This window comes from Pelodiscus sinensis, chromosome 4, assembly GCF_052426305.1.
Source record: "Pelodiscus sinensis isolate ZL-2025 chromosome 4, ASM5242630v1, whole genome shotgun sequence".
Lineage (NCBI taxonomy): Eukaryota > Metazoa > Chordata > Testudines > Trionychidae > Pelodiscus > Pelodiscus sinensis.
Window position 1 is genome coordinate 66,813,317 of NC_143055.1, and position 23,143 is coordinate 66,836,459.

The window sequence follows — 23,143 nt, forward strand, 5'->3', positions numbered from 1 at the left end:
GCCTCTTTAATTTAGTAGAATTTTTTATATGTGCAGTCAAAATAGCAGATAAAATTTACTGGAATTTTCAAAAAGCCTTCGACAGGTCTATTAATCAAAGAACAGGCTGAACCTCTCTAGTCCTGCACAGTTGAGATGTGACTGGTGTCAAACCAGAGTTTGCCGAACCACAGGAAGTCGATATTGTCTAGCAGCATTGCCAACACTTGCACTGCTTTCCAGCTCTTACAAGACATTTAGGGGGTAAATAGAGCTAAATAATAGGAAAGCACACTGAGAGCCAGGACTAGTGGCTGTAAACAAATTTTATGGGACTCTGGGAACTTGGCCACATCCGTGATAAGTGGGCGTCTGGCTAACTAAAACCATGCCAGACCATGGATGCTGACAGACCATAGAGTGTGGGACTAAAGAGGTTCAACCCATAGGTAGTCATGGGCTAAGATCAGCATGGTATTGTTAGGCTTTGTCTACACTTCCTTTTTTGGGGGGGAAGAAGCAATGCAAATGAAGCTCTCATTAGCATTTTCTTGCACTTCATTTGCATAATCTCTTCTGATCCATTTTGCGGAAGAGATTTTTGTGCAAAAAATAAAAGTAGTATAGAAAGGTCTGTTTTGCACAAAACCCCTCTTTTGCTCAAGATAATGTATACCTCCTTTTTTGAAGCATAAGGGATCTTGCGCAAAAGTTTTTTTTTGTTGTAAGTGGACGCATCTACACTGCTTTTTTTTGTGCAAAAACCTCTTCCATAAAATGGATCAGAAGAGATTATGCAAATGAACTATGAGAAAATGCTAATGAGTGCTGCATTTGCATTGCCTCATCCACAAAAAAATTGCAGTGTAGACATAGCCTTAAGGATTAGACACAGGTTAAGGGAGAGAGAACAAATACATACAAACAATCCATTTCCAATATGTAAAATGGTTTAAAATGGGCAGTACAAATCTCTGAGCTAAGTTTGAATTGTCTCTTAATGAGAAGGAGAGCTATAGGGAGCCAGAAGGAAATACCTGGAAAATGTTAGTATCATAAAATTTTCTCCTCATCCCCCTCCCCCCAGAAAAGGGAAATTGCATTTGGGTGTATATTTATGAACGTATTTCTATTCATTTTTTTTCAAATATCCATTTTAATCTAATTTATACCATTTCACAAGTTTGTTGCTGACAGAATATTCTTATTTTGCTCTGAAAGAGGAAATTCCACATAAAATGTTTATCTAGGGGACTCACAGAATAAGAATTTTCTATTAAGTAACAGCTTTGTAATAGAAGCAAGAAGCGGAAGAGCCTAGTAGGCAACATTTAATTTTATCAGTCAATTGTAGATACCCAATGAAGGAGTGACAACTCAAATATTTTATCTGTGCAACTTGAAAGTGACAAAAATAATATGAATAATAAAAAAGGGTCAGTTTATGGTTACAGTCAAATTCCCAAAGTTGACAGGTCTCTAATTAGAAGAGCCCATTTTGTTTTAGTTTACAATTTTTGATGGTGTCTGTGTTCATAATATTTTTACAATAACAAGCAGCTATTTCTTTTGAGGAAAGTTAGGAATGCAGTAAATAATAGGCTAGAGACAATATGAGATCCATTGTGTAGATATGTAAGCAGCAGAAATACCAAACACAAGTAGCATTATAGACTAATGAACCTATTAAACATTTTGATAATATACTATAGCAATACAAATATACATTTTGATCTTGTGCTAAAATATGTATTCATTTCTCTTTGTCTACAGAATTCACATAGAACACTACTCTCCCAACCCTAAAAGTCACCCCTGCCCCCCCTCCCCCACACACAGACTAAACATTTCATTCTGGACTTGAAAAGAAGGGACATGAAAACGGTAGGCTCAGAAGTTGATCTGTCTGTCTTATGCCTATTTACAAAAATCCAAAGTCCATTCTTTGTATAGGCTTAAACAAACAAATAAATAAAAACAAAATCAAATGCTTAAACACTCTTCTTTTAATTATATAAAGAAAAAAATGACAACACATCCTATGTTAACAAATTAGTGTTTATATGAAGCAAATGAAAATGTCAGTAAAGGCAAAGATTTCAGTTTCGAGATTCCAATGATTTGAGAGAGTAAAAAATAGTTTCAACAATTCTTTAATAAATTCTTCAGGCATTTTAGAACACTGAAATAAGTCTGACAACTATTTTGTTATATAACAATTATGTATTGTTATTTTATTATGGTTAAATAAATCAGGATGTATTATTTATATAGCTAAGTAGACATATTAGGAAATTGATATTGTCAAATTCTCATTATAACTATTTTTTAACTTAAAAATTTAAAATGGTCCTGCAGCATCTTAGAGACTAACAAATAATGTAGATGGTATCATGAGCTTTCGTGGGCACAACCTACTTCTTTAGGTGAATGGAGCAAGAGGTCCAGATATACAAATAAATAGCAGAAAAAGAAGGAATAGGGAGGGAATGAGAAGGAAAAAAAATCTTGTCAATTAGAGAGTCCATGCTAAATGATGCTATTAGAGTGGGCTGTAAATGCTCAATACTCAGCTTTTAATGTCATTAGTTTGTTGAATGTAGTGGCCCATCTAGTTCATGCCTTTGTTCAAACCTTGATTAAAGGCATCAAATTTGCAAATGAAGGAAAGTTCTGAAACTTCTCTCTCCCGTGGTTTTTTTTAAATTACTTTGTAATAGTATAGTTATTTTTCAATTGGAAATTGTTTTTTGCTAAAACTATTTTTTGAGAAATTGTTGGCTCTCCATGAAAAATTTTAATATTTCATTAAAAAAACCTAATAAACACAGTTTTTGGCCAAACATTTTTGCCGAAGAGTAGTAAGTAATTGTTCATGGAAAAATATCCCATTCTGTGACCAGCTCTAACTGATGTGTTTGACATAGTGTGAAAAAAGAGATTCAACATGCATTTTAGCTGCAGATTATTTACATTAGTATGATGTTATATGAGTTTGTTTTTATTTTAAATTATATTAAACTTTGTGCTTGAGAGATTAATCCCTTCACTCAATGTTATATGAGTTTGTTTTTATTTTAAATTATATTAAACGTTGTGCTTGAGAGATTAATCCCTTCACTCAATATAACTATTCATGATGAGGTAGAGGGGTGTGTGGGGGGGAGGGGGAGGTATTATCCTATATCTGCCTACTATGGAGTTCTTCTGTCTTCTGCTATCTCCTATTAAAGACAAATACTGGACTAATTGATATTGCTTCTCATCCAGTATGATAATCCTTGTCTTTCTATTATTGGATATGTAACCCCTCCTGTTCACTAGCCCAGTGTGAGGTTATTCAGTATAGGGGAAGCCTTGTGATTTCTTACACCTCTGTGGTAGGCTAGGTCTGAGGCTCCTTAATGTGCTCTGCATTGTGTATTGTGTGTGCACACCTCAGACCAGACCCACTCAGACCAGACCCACGGAGACAAACCACCAGCAACAGGCTTTATTCTGTATAAAACAGAATCACAGTTCAGCAGCCCTCCTCCCTGCATGTTGCCTGCACACTTCTTCTAGCACAGTCCCTCCTGAGACCCTGCACATCCTGGCAAGAAGCAGGAAGTTCACCCAACATGCCGCAGTTTGTAGTCCACAACTTGTAGTTCCCAGGGCTGCTATTGAAGCACACTGGACCTTGGGCTTCAGATAGTTATGGCAGTCACGCTCACGTACAGTGTAACTTTATGTATACAGGGAAAATCCTTTCCCAGAATTAACATGCTCACCAGTATTTTAAGTCTCTCCTTGCAGTCATTCATATCTGCATAGAAAGAGTAAACTGTTTCCCATTTTTCAGATACTTTTCTTCTTCTAGACTTTTCTTTAACATATTGTGGATCCCAATTCTGACTTCCTTATGCAGATAAAGCTGTTTCAACTAAGAAACAGATTCTCATATCCTGACTCATGTTCAGTAACGTCTCACTGTATGAATAGTTCTACTGAGGTCACCAGGAGTACTCAGGAACTAAGTTGCTACTAAACTGGAGTGAGCATGTCAGAATCCAGCTCCAAATGAGAGTACTCCCAGGACAAAGCATGCAAGCACAGGCCCGGTCTATATTTTGTTGATATTAATAGTAAGAACCATTGTGGGTGTTACGGTAATGCCTAGAGACTAACCAAGGCATTTATCACCAGGGTATTTATCCCTGAAGAAACACAGAGTGATAGAGTTCCTGACTTAAAGACCTTACGGTCTAAATAGTGAAGACAGATCCATAGTGAACAGAGTGAATAATGTGATGGTGACCTGCAATTGTCATAGTAAAGGAACAATTTAAAAAATTGGGGATAAGCTAGGTGAGGAAGTATTTAGGCAAATAGAAAAACAAGGGTAGGATGAAGGGACACCGAAGGGAGGAAGGTGAGTGGAAAAATAGGGTCATGGGGGGAAAGAAAGAAGGAGGAGAAGACAGATGTATGTGGAGTAAGGGTAATATGAGGAGAGGGGACATGATTGGTTAGAGTAAACAATCAATCCGCACATGGCAGAGAAAGTCCAGTTAAAAGTAATACCTGCCATTAGTGAGGGAAGAAACGACTAATTACATTAAATGGTTTGGTCATAAAGAGCCCTGAAAACAGAAATAAAGGTAAACAGTAATAAAGTTGATTGGACAAAATAGAAGAAAAGCAGATTAAGAAAAAAAAGTGTTGCTGTTACCTCACTCAGATAAGAATGCACTAACAGCTCTTCAAATCTCTGTGGGAATGCAATTTCCCATATAATTTTGTGGTCCATGTCTAACCTTTTTGTCTATCCACTTATTTATATGGCTCTCATCACCATAGTAACTAAGCATACATGATTTTCCAGATCAAGTTCCAAAGCAGCTGCAAAGAATCTGTAAAAGATTATCAGCTGAACTACATGGCTGAAAAACTCAGTCTCCGGTATATTAACTAATTAAGATTATTATTATTGTGGAAGAATGTTTAGAATGGGAAAGAATAATCACAACTGTTCATCTGTTGATAAGGGTGCTTGCCACTAGAATTATGAGTTTACATTAAAAAAGTGTGAGAAATCATTCTGGTTTCTATTATATCAGTATAATACCATTATTTAGATTTCAGTTCTGTTTCAGTGCTGAGTACCTTAGCTCAGAAACTGAGCTGTAAGACATGATTAGGTTTTACGTTGATCCGAATTCAAAGGCAGCATTTAAAGGGAGATCATATTTAAGAATTAAGGACTCCATCCTTGTGGCTAATGTGTAGTTCAACAGTAGTATAACAACACTTTGTTGGGTGTATCCTTGTATTCACCCTTCCAAATTTAAAGACTAACAAGATGGTTTAATAGGTGATGAGCTTTCGTGGGCCAGACCCACTTCCTCAGATCAAATAGTGGAAGAAAATCATCACAGCCATATATACCAAAGGATACAATTAAAAAATGTGTGTGTTCATTTTTTGAATAGTATCCTTTGGTATATATGGTTGTGACAATTTTCTTCCACTATTTGATCTGAGGAAGTGAGTCTGGCCCACAAAAGCTCATCACCTATTAAATCATCTTGTTAGTCTTTAAAGTGCTTCATGGTCCTGTTTTTTGTTTCAGCTACACCAGACTAACATGGCTACATTTCTATCACTATCCTTCCAAATTTTTTATTGATCACTTCTTCCTTTTCAACACAACTCATTTTTCACTCTTTATTAGCACACTTACAGGATAAAAATCCTACTGGATGCACAAAAAAAGCACAACCTTCACCAACAGGTGCCCATGATTAAAATATGCCATCTGTGACATTACAATCTTGCACACATTCTGTGGCCATCCGCATAGCAATAAGTTTAACATGGAAAGAGAAATAAAATGTCACAACAATGCTAAATTTATATACTGTCCCCTGTATAAAAAGTCAGCAGGGCCTGATGAAATTCAACTTATGATACTTAAGAAATCTATTTAAAGCAACCTTGAAATGGCTAACAATGACCTTTCTAGAACCTGTGAGGTCCCAGAGGACTGGAAAAAGAATACCCATGTAGATACAGATCAGTCAGTCTAACTTCACTATTGGAACAAATTATTAAACATTCAGTTTGTAAGCACCTTGAGAATAATAAAGTTATATAGAAGAGCCCAAATAGGTTTGTTAGGCCAAACTATCCTAATTTCCTTCTTTTGTCCAGTACTGACCATTTGAAAAATGCCTTCTGAATGACTGCCCACAAGCATAGATATTTTATAGACTGTATATCATGTCCTAAGAAAGTACACGTTTAAATTATTTGCATATGTTTCGTGCCACATGTATTAGTCAGAATTGCAATAAAAAGAGAGCCCATTTCATGGACCTGCTTTCCATCCTTTAATGAAATGTCTTTGTCCAAGGCACCTACACTGATTGTCCGGGCGATCAATAGACTACTACAGCACAGCATTCTAAAAGCACAACTATAAGTAGAAAGTTTTCTGTAAAGGCAAATAAATATTCAGTAACTAACTTTTTGTGCAGCATTTTAACTAGGTTTTTCATTGTAAGTTGCTTTAGAATGTGGTTTAAAAATAGACACTAATGAAGCAAACACAAATCTGTTTACCAGGCTCAGCTCAGTGTGATAATGTTCCATAAAAGTTCCACTGATCACAGAACCAGTAGCAAGTTCAACTATCAGTGCATGAAAATGTGAAGCAAAAATATGCCTTCAACAGTGCATTAGTAATAGTTGGAATTCCAGATAATTATTTATAATTGCAAATTGTACAATAAGGAAAGACTATTCTTCATAGAACATGCAACTTAAATTAGGATTTTTGGTTTTGTTTTGAGAACCTCAGTTGTGTTTTAGTTTTGAAATACATACCCTAATCTGGAGATGCCACTAAGCTAGGGGGGAGAGGTAGATAAGCTGGAGGGCAGGGATAAGCTCCAGAGTGACCTAGACAGATTTAGAGGATTAGGCCAAAAGAAATCTGATAATGTTCAACAAGGACAAGTGTAGAGTCCTGCACTTGGGATGGAAGAATCCCAAGGATTGTTACAGGTTGGGAACCAACTGGCTAAGTAGCAGTTCTGCAGAAAAGGACCTGAGGATTACAGTGGATGAGAAGCTGGATACGAGTCAACAGTGTGCCCTTGTAGCCAAGAAGGCAAATGGCATATTAGGTTGCATTAGGAAGAACATTGCCAGCAGATCTAGAGAAGTGATTATTCTCCTTTATTTGGCTGTGGTGAGGCCACATCTGGAGTATTGTGTCCAGTTCTGGGTCCCCCACTATAGAAAGGATGTGGATGCATTGGACAGGGCCCAGTGGAGGGCGACCAAAATGATTAGGAGGCTGAAGCACATGACCTATGAAGAGAAACTGAGAGATTTGGGTTTGTTTAGTCTGCAGAAGAGAAGAGTGAGGGTGGATTTGATAGCAGCCTTCAACTTCCTGAAATGAGGTTCCAAAGAGGATGGAGAAAGGCTGTTCACAGTAGTGACCGATGGCAGGACAAGGCGCAATGGTCTCAAGTTACAGTGGGGGAGGTCTAGGTTGGATATTAGGAAAAACTATTTCACTAGAATGGTGGTGAAATACTGGAACGGGTTACCTAGGGAGGTGGTGGCATCTCCATCCTTAGAGGTTTTTAAGTCTCGGCTTGACAAAGCCCTGGCTGGGTTGATTTAGATGGCATTGGTCCTGCCTTGGGCAGGTGGCTGGACTTGATGACCTCCTGAGGTCTCTTCCAGCTCTATGACTCTATGAATGTTTTGGTTAGAATCCTACATATCAGGGTTTCAGGAGGTGATTTGCTGATATTTTTGTGAATAAAAACAGCCACATTCACGGTACCATGGTTCATGGGGTTCATATTATTTATTTGCAAGAATTCATTACTGTTAGGTATTCATGAAATTGCAAGTCCTGAAAGTTTCACAAAATTTCAGCACAGCTGTGAATGCCTTAAAATTCCTACTGGAAGAATAATTATTCTCTCATTATTCTCCAATTTAAATATTTCTGTCTTCTAATCAAGAAGCAGGAAAAATACAGTGTGGTTTCTAAACCCTGATGGGGTGTATTCCCCCCCTGAATTTCTCCAACACCCCCCTAGTTTTGTGATCTATGATGCCATATAGCCCACCTTCACCCTCACGATGTCACCCCTCATCAGCCCTGACCCCCCTTGTAAATTCTAACAACCCCCCTAATTTCAATTCCTGGGGAGGCTACTGCTTATGTGACCAAACAATCAAGGCAAACAGTATGTGAACAGCTCAGACAGAAAAATGAAAAATGAAAAACAAAGTTGCAAATAATCAAGTTTAGCTCTCAAAGGATTTGATACTAAAAACATGCTAAGATGTAATTAATATTATTTTTAATAAATAGTTCAAACATTTTCTTCAACTAGTTCTACTACAAGTAATTTTACAGTAAGGTACTGAAAACACTCTCATTGAAACACTGAGTAAATTCTGTGGCATATCTGCAATTGTTTAACTGAAAAATCATCAACGCTTGTGGTAAGCATTTTCAAAGTCACTTAATATCATAGAGGCCATATAATCCTCATCATACAGCAAAAACAAGAGTATCTGAAGAGATCACTCTGAGAAAAACATAGTTACATCCTATCACATCATTCAAAGTCATAGCACAGATTAAAGTGTTGCAATGTCAGATTGGACTAGTGGGTACGTTTTGGTAATACCCTATGTCTGAAAGTGATTAATAGCAGAAGTCTCAAAAAATGGTGAAAAACAATCCCACCATGGAAAATTGTAAAAAGGCTGCCAATAGGGAAACTACCTATCTAATCCCTGTCAGCGAGTGGCTAGTTTATGCAGCAAAGCATGAGGGTTTAAATCGCTTACACTAAATAAAAAATTGCAACAGTGAAGATTCTTGTCATATGTTCCACAAATCATTATTTCCTTTTTTCTGTTTTTAAATTGGTTTAAATTGTTTTAAATAAACTATTTTGCTTCAGTTTCCTACCCAAGTTAATGAGAACCAAGTCAACAGAGTAATCTATGAAACTAACATCATGTAGTGTATACTGATTCCAATAGTTCCAGACACTGACAAGATACAACTATCTTCTTCACCAGAAGACTAAATGACAATATAAGCAGCAGTGTGCACCAGACCTGTTCCCTATCTGCAGGTATATATATATATATATATATATATGACACCTGCCTCTACTGCTTACTTGCAAGTCATCTACTATATTCCAATTTTTCTAACCTTTACCCTAATCATGTAAGAGTCAAGTGTAACTGGCAGTTACTAGTTGGCTTCTTGTAGACTTTCTACTCTGTTTCTGACATATAGGGAGATATGTCTATACCTATCTCATAGAGCTAGAAGGGACCTTGAGAGGACAGTGAGTCCCATTCTCTGCCCTCATGGCAGGACAAAGTACCATCCCTGACAGATTTGCCCCAGATCCCTAAATGGTCCCCCTCAAAGATTGAACTCACAACCCTTGGTTTAACAGGCCAATACTCAAACCACTGAGCTATCCCTCCCCAGGTATAAAAGGTACAATGTGAGCAATAGATTTGTGAAAAAAGAGTCACTACTTGAAGAGGTGTTAGTTACACTTCAGTAAGTAGATATATGAGGACATACTACTTTAATCCATACATCTACTGATTTCCACAATTCACACTAGGTCAGGAGTAGGCAAAAGGGCCTCTTCAGGCTAGATCCGGCCTGTCAAGTGAGTTGATCCAGCCCATGGAGGCCCTGCTGTTTCCCCTGCCCCATATGCCAATCAGGGCCTGGGGGAAAGTACATGAAGTCTCCTCCAGCCCTGCCCCTAGCTTGCAAGGAGTGCGTGGCACTTAGAAGCACTGTGTGCTCCTGGAAGATCAGGAGGAGACTTTCCATGCTCTCCTCACCCCAAAACCCTGATTGGCCTGGGAGCAGGGCGGGGGGAGCACACGAAGTCTCCTCCCACCCTGCCAGGAGCGTGCAGTGCTTCTAAGTGCCACACACTCCTTGCAAAGCTGGGGCAGGGTGGGAGAAGACTCCGTGCTCTCCTCCCATCCCCAGGCCAATCAGGGTTTGGGGACAGGAGGAGTGGAGTCTCCTCTCAACCTGCTCAGCTGGTGGTTGACTCTAAGCACTGCTTGCAGGATGGGAGCAGGGAACAAAAGACTTCACATGCTCCCTCTCTCCAAGCCCTGATTGACCTGGGGGAAGCAAGGGGAATCACGTGAAGTCTCTTCCCACTACCAGAGGCGCTGGTATCTAGAAGGAACTGCCAGCTGTTCAGAACAGCTGGCAGTTCTCTCAGGGGGCAAAGACTTTGCACACTTTCCTAACCCCAGGCCAATCAGGGTCTGTGTGGGGAAAAGCATGGAAGTGTCCTGGCCCCGCCCCTTCTGGGGCAGCCTGGGGCCCCTTCAAAAATTTCTGAAGTGGCCCCCGGTGTTTCATTGAATGATTATTTATGCTACTGTCATCAAGTTCCAGTACCTTTCCAGCTATCAAAATTAGGCTGAACAGCCTATAATTCCTTAGGTCACTGTTTCCCAAATGGTACTCTGTGGAACCCTGGGGTTCCGCGAAGCGAACGTAAGGGTTCCGTGAGAACCCGAATACTCCCCTCCCCCCACCCATAAAGAGACAGAGGAGCCCGGCGCGCAAAGACGCTGGCTCCTTCCCCACTCCCCTTTCAGACATCTCCTGCGTCCCCCGCTGCCGCTCTGCTTTTACCACCGGACCTAGCAGCAGCAACAGCTGCTTGTCCCGCTTCTGCCCGATCAACCCAAGATCCCTCTCCCACGTCCCCCGCTGCCGCTCTGCTTTTACCACCGGAAAAAGCAGAGTGGCAGCGGGGGATGCGGGAGAGGGATCTTGGGTTGATCAGGCAGAAGTGGGACAAGCAGCTATTGCTGCTGCTAGGACCCTTGGTAAAAGCAGAGCGGCAGCAGGGGACGCGGGAGCGGGATCTTGGGTTGATCGGGCAGAAGCGGGACAAGTAGCTGTTGCTGCTGCTAGGTCCCTTGGTAAAGGCAGCATGTGTGTGTGTGTGGGAGGGGGGAGGAGTACTATCAGTGAGTGGAACACCGGAACTCCTACTCACTGTGAGGATCGGAACAAATCCCCATACACACTGCGAGGACACATGGCTCCTGTGTGTGACTTTAAGTATAAGAATTCAATCTAATATCAAAATTCCCCATGGATCGTTGGTTAAAAGAAGGAACTTTAAAGAGAAAAGTGAGTACTTCAAAGTCCAATATTTTTACTGAAACCAGCAAGGAAAATACTGAGGCAGCTCAAGTTAATTATGAAAAATTTCAGCTGACTAATAAGAAACGCAGGTATTGTGAGGACTATTTGGCATTTGGATTCACAAGCAATGGAAATGAAGATGCTTCAGGTGCCCAGTGTGTAGTGTGCAACAAAATATTATCTAATAGTTGTTTAGTACCTGCTAAATTGCGAAGACATTTTGAAACAAATCATCCAGAATACAAAGATAAAGACATTAATTTTTTTAAGCAAAAGTTTGAATCGCTTGAAAAAGTAAACTCTTCATGTCAAAAATTGCCAAATCTGATAATGAAAATGCAACAGAAGCATCTTACAAAGTAAGCTATCATATATCGCTCGCCGAAGAAGCACACACTATTGGGGAATCACTCATAAAACCATGTGCAAAAGATATTGTGATGTGTATGTTGGATCAGGAGTCTAGTAAAAAAGTTGAGGCTGTGCCACTATCAAACAATACTGTCACATGTCGTATTCACGATCTTGCTGCTGACATCGAGAAGGAGCTTATTTTTCAGCTGCATTTATGTGATGCATATGCATTACAATTAGACGAGTCCACTGACGTTGCAGGTCTTGCAGTTCTGCTTGTATTTGTCCGTTATGATTTTAATAGTTCTATTGAAGAAGACTTACTTTTATGTGAATTTTTGCAAACCAATACAACTGGTGAGAATATATTCAATTGTATCAATAACTTTATGAAAACACATCAAATAAGCTGGGAAAAATGTGTTGATGGGTGCAGTGATGGTGCCAAAGCAATGGTAGGAACAGTGGCTGGTGCTGTAACACGAATAAAAAATGTAGCACCAAACTGCACCAGCAGTCACTGCATTCTCCACAGACACGCTCTGGTAGTTAAGAATATTTCTCCCTCTCTTAAAAATGTGTTGGACGAAGCAGTACAGATGATTAATTATATAAAAACTCGACCATTACAATCAAGACTGTTCAAAATTATGTGTGAAGATATGGGTAGTCAGCACACAGCCCTGCTTCTACATACAGAAGTCAGGTGGCTATCACGAGGAAAAGTGCTGGTTAGATTATTTGAATTGCGTCATGAGCTCTCCGCAAATCTGATGGATCACAAATTCCAACTGTCTGATCATTTAACAGACTTTTTGTGGTTATCTAGAGTTGCGTATCTTGCAGACATCTTTACAAAACTAAATGAAGTAAATCTGTCGCTGCAAGGAAAGAATGTAAATATTTTTAATGCGAAAGACAAAATTTTGTCATTGTCACGGAAGCTACAGTTTTGGATCTCATCTGTAGGACGAAATGATTTGGATTGTTTACCAACTCTGAATGATTTCCTTGAAGAAAATGGATACAAACTTGATGAAGATATTCGCAGCGACATTGCAGATCATCTCCGTGATTTATACATGAACATAATTAAGTATTTTCCAAACATCAATGACAACAATAACTGGATTCGAAATCCATTAAGTTTAACAGAAAAGCCAGTTAGTTTTTCTACACAAGATTATGAAAACCTAATTGAAATCGCTTCAGATGGCCAATTAATACAAAAATTTAAAGAAGTTTCTCTGATTACATTTTGGAGTGACTTATGTCAAAGTTAAGAATATTCATCTTTATCAAGACGCGCAGTTTGTCAGCTGTTACCCTTTGACAGTACATACTTGTGCGAAACTGGGTTCTCGAACTATGTAGCAATGAAAACGAAATACAGAAATCGACTGAATGCTGCGCCATATATGCGAATCCAACTTTCTAGTATTAAACCAAATATAAAAAGAATTTGCCAAGAAAAGAAGAAAAACCTCTCTTCTCATTGAAAACTTTGAATATAATTAATATTATTTGATAGTTTTATTTTTTGTACATATTTAATATGATTTTTGTTGAATATAAATGAATGGTGTTATATTCAATATGTTGAATTTAAATGAATGGTGATCTCATGACCATATTTAGCATCTTATTACTACCAATTGTGGTGTACTGGCAGTCTGTGTGTGTTTGGGTGTGGTTTTTTTTTTTTCCTCGACAAACTTAATCCCTGGCTAGGGGTTTCCTTGAAATTTTTCTGAGTTTGAAAGGGTTCCGTGGTCAAAAAAAATTGGGAAACACTGCCTTAGGTCATCTTCATTCTTCTTTAAAGAGAGGTGCTATATTTGCCCTTCTGTAGTCCTCTGGGATCTCGCCAGTTCTTAAAGATTAGTTCTCAGAGATAATTGCTAATGGTTCCACAATTGCTTCAGCTAGTTCCTTGCAAAGGATTTGATACCAAAAACATACAGTGCTTCTTCCTAGGCAGTCATTTCCCATTTTCTATACATGCAATTGATAGTTCCTTCCTAAGTGGAATACTTTGCATTTGTCCTTGGTGTATTTCATCCTGTTTACTTCAGCCCATTTCTCCAGTTTGACTGGATAATTCTGAATGATAATCCTATCCTCCAAAGCACTTGCAATCACTCCCAGTTTGGTATCATCTGAAAATTGTAAGTGTCTTCTCTATGACATTATCTAAATCATTGATGAAGATATTGAACAGAACTGGATCCAGAACTGATCTCTGCAGGACCCCTCTAGATATGTGATAGAAATGTAGCCGTGTTAGTCTGGGGTAGCTGAAGCAAAATGCAGGACAATGTAGCACTTTAAAGACTAACAAGATGGTTTATTAGATGATGAGCTTTCGTGGGCCAGACCCACTTCCTCAGATCAAATAGTGGAAGAAAATAGTCACAACCATATATACCAAAGGATACAATTTAAAAAATGAACACATATGAAAAGGACAAATCACATTTCAGAACAGGAGGGGGATGCGGGGGGGGGGGGGGGGGAGGAAGGAAATATAATTTATGCTATCATGTGCCGAAAGTGTCCGTCTGCTATGTACATTGGACAAACATCTCAGACACTTCGCCAAAGGATTAATGCCCACAAAACAGATATCAGACAAGATCACAAAGAAAAAACAGTTTCTTGCCATTTTAACCAGAAAGGACACTCTCTCAATGACTTAACCACCTGCATTCTGCTACAAAGACCTTTTACATCTGCACTTGAAAGGGAATCCTCTGAACTGTCATTCATGTTAAAATTCGACACTCTCCGAGAAGGAATGAACAAACACTCAAACTATCTTACCCATTACCAAGATAGCTTCCCCAATTATCACCTCTAATACTATTAGCTCACAAACATCCCACTCTCCCCACCTGTAATATCATCAATTCACAGACACTTACCTTCCTTCCTCCCCCCCCCCTGCATTTCCCTCCTGTTCTGAAATGTGATTTGTCCTTTTTATATGTGTTCATTTTTTTAATTGTATCCTTTGGTATATATGGTTGTGACTATTTTCTTCCACTATTTGATCTGAGGAAGTGGGTCTGGTCCACGAAAGCTCATCATCTAATAAACCAACTTGTTAGTCTTTAAAGTGCTACATTGTCCTGCATTTTGCTTCCTCTAGATATGTTCTTTCAGCATGACTGTAACCTATTGTTAACTACTCTCTTGGAATGGTTTTCCAAACACTTATACACCCACCTTACATTAACTCCTTTGAGATTATATTTTCTTACTTTGTTTATTAGATGGTTAGGCAAGATGGTATTAAAAGCCTTACTAAAGATACAACAGTATCAGTTGTCAGTCCTTAATCATTGTGCAGGGTCCAGCAGTCATGCCGTTATCCCTGTAAATTTATGAGTGAGCAATGAAGAGCCCACAGTAGCCACAAGTCTGCTACTGCAGCAGACTTGCCTGCAGTAGAAACTCAGAAGCAGAGAGAAGAACCATCTCCTATACTCCCAGGTAGTAAACAGTAATTAAACAAGGCCTTTAATCACGACTGGTGGGGGAAATGTAGAAAAACAAGATTGTAGGAACTGATGAAGAGACGCTTGCCAATTCCAGGAGCACAGTGTCTCTCTTGGGTGGGCTCATTTGCTAATTAATTAACTTCTATATCTTCCCAAGACATTAGCAGCATGTTAAACTGAGGACATTTGCTGCTGGATTTGGCCTTACAATCTTTGGACTGTCTTTTGACATCAGATCCAACAGAAAAGCTAAGGTTGCTGAATTTGGGGAAATGTACATAAACCATTTTTCATTGAAATCTTGTACAGTGTAAGATACAACCTATATAATTTACTCAAATTAGGCCTTTTGTGCACATACTGTATCCAAGCAGACAGTTTTATCAGTAGACCGTTTTGAAAGATAAGAACTCTTATTCTAATTATAAAAGCATTCTGACATACACTTATCCAATCATAAAAGAACAAAACTGCTGTGCAGTATCAAAGGTCTTCTCTAACAAAAATATCAATGCTGGAAATAATTGCAGCCATCAGAATACATTTTACATGACAGATTAGCGTGGAGCAATTTTTTGCTCATCTTATATTAATTCTTATAGCAAATGTGCATGGGATATGAATACAAGTTGACACATTTGGAGTCAACGCTTGCCATTAGAATGGCAAGATTTCCAGACACTGTCTTGCCACCCCATTTGTTTCCTGTGCCAAGTGTTGAAGAACAGCAGTATTTCAGATGCCACTGATTTATAAACATGAGTCACTTTAAATTTTCTCTGGGCCATCTGATGTAAGTGTAACCCTTCTGCCAGGCTGAGTTAATAGCAGCAAGGGCTGGGTTCAGTACTTAGGGGTCCCCTCCCAACAACGTATTGCAACACCGGCTCGAGCCCCCACGCAGTGACCTGGGAAATCTTACACACACCTCTGGGCACCTCAAAGAGGCAATTCTTCCCCTCTCACAAGCACAGAGCCTCGGTATAGCAGCAAATCTTTAATAACACGAGGTAACTGACATCAGCATTAAATTGGGAAAACACCACAACTAGGATTCATAGACCAAACCATGAGCAAAGACCCACCCCAGCCCAGAATCACCCGAAGTCCCCAAAAGTCCAACACCCCAAAAGTCTCTTGGTAGAGAGTCCAATACCCCAAAAGTCACCAGGGTGGAACGGGGGAGGTGGAGGATTGATAAAGGGCACCTTACATGGTCCAAGGCCGACAGCCCAGCCTCTCCATAGGGTCTGCTGCAGCCTTTTACGTGAGCCACTCCACCACACTCCACCAGCTGCCCCACCAGTCATTCCTGCCAGCCACTCTGCTGGCTGCCTGTCGCCACTCCTACTGGCCGCCCGCCGGTCGTTCCCCGAACTGCTCTGCCAGCAGCTTAGTAATATAACTTCAGGCTCCCCTGAAGCACTCGGTGAGTTCAGCTCTTAGTAAATTTTAGCTCTTTAGTGATTTCAGCTCATAGATGGGGAGCCTCAGTGCTGGTGCACCATCGGCCCAAAGTGAATTCAGCTCAGCAGCCTGTAACTAGACTCTTGGGCTATGTCTACACTGGCAGCTTCTTGCACTAGAACATGTCCACACTGCCATGTGCGAGCTGTGCTTTTGCGCAAGAGTATTCATGGCAGTGTGGATGCTCTCTTGCGCAAGAAAGCTCTGATGGCCATTTTAGCCATAGGGCTTTCTTGCACAAGAAACCCCTGTAGCGCATCTACACTGCCTTCTTGCACAAGAGCTCTAGCGCAAGAGAACTTACACCTGTTACAAAAGAGCATACCTCTTGTGCAAGAAGCCCTCTCTTACCGCACTTTACTGTAAACCTGCTTGCGCAAGAGCCGGCAGGCAGTGTGGATGATCTGCAGATTCTTGCACAAGAACAGCCTTTCTTGCACAAGAACCCACCAGTGTAAACATAGCCCTAATGGAGTCAAAATTAGCTCTGATATTCCACAGTGGAGAGAGGAAGGGATGCAGTTGGTTTTTCAGACCCTCAGATCGGGGTCCCACCAGTCTGTCCCCAGCCTCTCTCACTTCACTGGGTTTGGAACCCATGCCCCTTGTCTAGAGAGTGATACTTAGTTGATGGAAAATCCCTCTGTCATAAAACAGTTCCACTGTCCTTGATTCACATAATCAGGATAGCAACACTTTATTCCCCCTGCCTCAATAACAGAGAGACTGGGGATCCCACAGCGGCCAAAGTGACCATTTGGGCTGCTATGAGCTCATACTAGGCGGGGTGGGTGTGCCTATGAAAACAAGATCAGCCCCTGGAGTCTTTTTGCATCACTCGCCACAGTTCACCACCAGATGTCAGGGTAGAGCTTTTCCTGACCCTGCTTACATAAGAGCTACAGGCATCACTAGACAGAATCTACCGGTTTGAGTTCAACATGGTACCGTACAAGTGTCTCCATAGTCTTCTGGATTCCTTGAATATCATCATCTGCAGTTCTGACCCTTATCCATCAAGGCAGCAAACACAGGGCTACACAATCAATTAGTACATGCATTATCAATACCTCATTCATTAAGAGAAAGCTGACAATTTTTAAATAGGTAGAGATTCACCTCTAGTCTCTCCCAAAGCATCTTTTTTTTCCACAGTATAATGTTTGTCAATTACTTCACATCACCAACCTTCCTTTAAAGGAAAGGCAACTTATAGCAGGTATATTTGAACATTATCACCACCCCAGGAAGGTTTCTGTGTGTGTCTTCTGTGTTGCTTGTGTGTCTGGAAGAGCATTCTAGTTCAAACTTTCCTGGGAAGTAGAAGCCATTGTAATGCACAAATATACTTCAGTACCAAAGGATTAGAATTGTAGCATATCCTATTATTCCACTTCTCCTACAGATAATTCAAGTATCATCAGAATATTGAATCTCTAGACTTTACATTTCTGCCCTACTGGGTAGAGTGCTTAAATTATTAGCTGGATATATTGGTGCTAAGTCGTCCTCATCAAGGATATTAATAAATTCTCTTTTGTCCCTAATGAGGGTAGGGATTTGTTTGGAGGTATAGGTCATGTTACATTTATATCCTCTCCATTTGTCAGATGCAGTATGGAAGTGTTCTTTTTTTCACTGTGCAATTGCTACATACATCACCCTTATTTGCTTTATGATAAACTGGCAACTGAAGAATGCACCCTCATGACCACAAAGCTCAGCTTTCACTTCACGAGGATTATAGCTCAGCAGCTGAGCTACTTGAGGCTTGTTTAGAATATAACAACATACTTTGCTAATGGATTAACTAATCATGATCCTGTTAGGTCCTAGCTTCACTTTTTATATAAAGTGCCCCAAACATGGTGCTCTATAATAGGAAGATCACAGTAATTGTTTGCAAAGAGAGTAATTGTTTGCTTGTGTGGTTATAAAAGTCATAAACAGCACAGATTTTGAGTATTTTTGATACCAGCTTCTCCGAATCTTGGCCCTTGCCACTTGCTTCTATGTGGCCCAGTGTTTCAAAATGGTTTATGGTTATGCCTTTCACAGAACGATAGAAGGGACTGCATGGGTTTTCTAGGCTAAAACCCAGACAAGATGTCAGGTTTATTGTATATAAACCATCCAAGAGAGATGGCTATTCAGTCTCCCTAACTGTTATGGCTCTACGGTGAAAAATGTTCACTTCCCCATCTCTAGAGAACACCAGAAGGCTTTCATAAATTTCAAATATATAACTGTGATTAATGTGGGCCTTATGACTTTCTAGCATCACTATGAGTTTTTATGGAGTTCACCATTATCAAGGTTTGCAGAGCAATGAAGGGTGCCATATAAACCAAATTATTAATGACTAGTATTGTTATTAATGAAGACAAGAATAAAATGCCTTTCAAAGTCTTTTGTTCCTCCAAATACAATAATAATGTAAATGGATAACTTATTTTCTTTCAAGCAGATACTTACTCACAGCTTTCTAGTAGCAGTGCTAAAATTTTCAGATTAATTGTGGGAGAAAGGCACAAAATAACAGATTGTGTTTGTTTTACTTTTGAGGTTGATTGATAGCTCTGATTGCAGCAATTACTCACAAATTGTTATGAAGTAAACTATATTCATGGGTGTACATTGTTATAACATTCATCTTTTCTTGTAATGTAACTGCCAGATTATGGATTATTTACACTGATAATGAATCACTTCCCATCATGCTGATGATTACTGTCTCATTTTAACTTGTATGCTTGTTATATACATCTGTTCCTTCTTCTCTTGCATTTTAAAGCTGTATGGGGCAGGACATTTTTATTCTTCATTTGTACAGCACCTAGCACATTGTGGTCCTGGTCAATGACTCCTTTCCTAAGCAGTACAGAAAAGCAGCTGCTAAATAATAATGAAGTAATAAATACAGTACATACTATTTGTAGGATGGCTACTGCATGGATATATGTCAATGTCATGAACAATGTCAACTCTATGGCTAAAATCTAGAGGGAAAATCGTGAGAGTTCTCAGAGCCGAAGGAACCCCTAAGATACTAGCTGTTTTAGGAGATTGTTTCTCAAAATGAACTACAGCATTTCCAGAAACCATATCCTATTATTTCATACAAACTCTCTTGAAGTCACTGGGAGACTTATGTAAAAAATACTAATGCCTGGGATATGGATCTTGAAAGCTTTTAGAACTGTAAAACATGAGAAATTTGTTGTTTCTTAAGAAGAAAGAGAAAATAAACATTTTTCTTGCCATTTAGAGAAGAACCCAAAATCAGAACTATTTTCCAAGCCTCCCAGCTTTATTTTTCAAAATTTATTTATAGCATTCTGTTTAAACATACAGATTTTTTTAAAAGAACCGCTAAAAGAAAAATACACAGCTGACAATGGCAAAATATACAAGACTTTCCCCAGGATCACATCTAAATAAGAGAAAGGTTGGTGAAAAGCACTAACTGAACAATTTAACTAAAATGGCTTGGCTAGAATCAAACATTCCAAGTATAAAATTAAAGAAATTAGTTTCCCCTTCTATAATTAACACTGTTAACCCTTCAACAGGGAAGCCCTGGCAATGTCACAACCTGCTGCAAAATACTCTCTCCACAGGTAGGGGAAAACAGCCAACTTTCTGCTCAAGCTTCTCTCAAATTACACAATCAACATGGCCTTTTACAAAGCAGCTGGTCAACTACTTGCCCTCAGAGAGTCTGAGTCCAGGTCTTGTTATTTAGGGTATGTCTACACGGCACCCTAAACTCGAAATAAGATATTTCAAATCTATTGTGTAGCTCAAATTGCATAGCTTATTTCAAGCTATGGGTGCAGTATAGACACCCTCAGGAAGCTCAGTCTTTCATAACATGTCTGAAGAGAAAAGAAGGGATTTTTGCAGTATATTAAAATAGTTGAAAATGTGAGTAGCTATATAAAAGGAAGACATTCAAACAATACCTCAGAACTGACAGATGCAATAAAAGTTAGTGTGTATAAGATGATAAAGGATGTGTAAAATGATGAATTTGAACTACAAGGAATATGTTAAAATATAGACTAGAAAAATGTAGGTTGATTAGTACCAAAAAATACAAACAAAGTCCTCAAGTCAAGTCTTGCGAAAGGTCTTAGCTCTTGCAATCTCTTCTTGTAAATAGCTAAGACTTAGTAAAGCATTAGAAAATATATTTAAAAGCTCAGGACTAACACTGCAGTGGTTAATGGGGAGAGTTTAAAAAACCTAACAGGCTTTTTCCACCTCTAATTGTTTTGATATGAAATATCTAACAAAATTAATTTACTATGCATCATTGCCAGAACACCAGCTCAGTAAGTGAACCTAAATATCTCCAAGATTAGTTAATACATAGAGTTTTCAGAAGTGTCTGTTTTACTTGGAAGCCTAAATCCTATTAATTTTCAATGGAATTTATGCTTCTCAGTAATTTAGGAACTGTTGCTAGTTGATAATTTTTTAATTTTTTCAGTGACAGATTATGTTGTAATCCTTGAAATGGGCTTTGTCCATTCACACCATATAACCACCTAATTTCTCAAATACCATTTTGTGTATATTCTTTCGAATAGCATCCCTTGTACATTTTGTACTGTGTTTCTATCATTCAAAATTTTATGTCTTACTTTCTCTATTTTATGAGGAAGTCTCTATAACGATTGATGAGACATTATTAAAGCTAAGAGATCTAATCAAATCAATCGAGAAATTATATTTTTGGAAGGATAATTATAATCATTTCAAGATGCAATAATGGAATGAAAGCATCCAAAAAGGAGTTTACCTTAAACAAAGCTTCCCTTATCCTCTTAAATTTCAATATCTTATCAGTTCCTACCACTCCCCAAAGCCACTACTCTGTATGCTTGCAAGATGAGAAGGAGTTTAGAAACGTTATGCTTCTGGTGACATGATTTCTAAACCATTTAAGCATCATTACTTTTTGTTTGTTACCTATCCAATGTAAAACTAATAGTCATTTCAGGCACTTCCACAGAGTAAGAATTTCTCTAGCCTCCTTCCCCCTTCCCAATGCAAGCAAACACAGACAAATCTCACTACATATTTCAAGTTTATCATAGATACTTTTGAGATGCTTGAGTTGGAATCTCTAGTCCTATTGTAACAGCAACTGGACTATAATAGTGGACAACTCTCCCTGAATAGGGTTGTTCTTCATTGTCTCTTGCACCAGTCCATTTTTCCACCCAGCATAACAAAAGTCTGGGTGTGTAGGGGACTATGTCCAATTTTCCACTGATGACATTTTTTCTAAACTAAATATTTATGTTTATTTCCCTATTCAAAGCCAAGACCTGCATTGCAGAAATGAACTTGTTGTTCTGCTTATTGTGCAGCTAACCAACTCTTTCTTCTTTAGAAAAATGCCCCAAGTTCTATTTCCCTCATCTCTCATTCTTACATTAATTTTAGTGGGAATTAGAGCCCAATTAAAATTGACAATGTAAATAGCCAATCAAGAAAATATTTAACTGTAGACAACATTTTTATTATGAATCTAGAGTATTTTCCTGGCATTTCTTGGGTCCTTCACTCAAATAAGTTTTGTTTTTCTTCATTTAAATTATTGTTCTAGGGTAGGGATGAGAGGTTCAGAATACAGGCTGCCCTGGGGAGAGCCCTCTCTCATTGCAGCATCTTGGGGCCAAGTGAGAAGTGTGTGTCCATGTCCATGGCCATTGCTGCTTCAGTGAGCACAGTCAGGGGACGGATGCTTCCCCCCCCACACACACACACGACAGACAAACTTCACTTCTACCTGCAGCTGGCCCAGTGTCTGGGTCTCTGTTTCTTCCCCCTGCTGCCCTCATGTGGGCATTCTGCAATTTAACTGACCCTCCTGTCCTTTTTATGAGAAACAATTAAATTCCAGGCACAGCTCATTTTCCTGGTACAACCAAACCTTACCTTGGTTTAGGACAAGAGGAAGCTGCATACTAAATCTGGTGGTTCTAGCATTTACTGTTTAGGATGAATTCTTGAACAAATGGATTCACAGACCATCAAAGAGATAGACCCACGTTTCTAAAATACAGTAGACTTCCGATAATCCGGAACCTTTGGGACCTAGGTGGTGCCGGATTATCAGATATGCCGGACTACCAGGAGATACAATAAACTGGTTATATATATATACCTTATCCAGTATATACTGTATATAAAGTGTTTTAACCCCTTTTATTGTACATACTGGATATAGTATACTGTAATGTTTTCTTTTTTTAACCCTTTTTTGCCCTTTTTGCTCGGTTTAGCTGCTGCTGCTGCATTGTGACTTGTTTGTGCTGAAGCTCACTCACTAGACTCTTGCCATTTTGATGCCGGACTATCGGGAGTGCCGTACAATTGGATGCCGGAGTATTGGAATTTTACTGTATATAGTAAGCTTTATAGATAGCTATTGTTTAATAGCGGAGTATAAACAAAAGCTGAATTTAAGTTAACTAAATCCTAAATTTTGGACATGCCTTATGAAATGGTGATACAAGATAAAACTTTCACCTTCACATCACTGAACCCAAAGTAACCACATTGGTCACAATGGAAA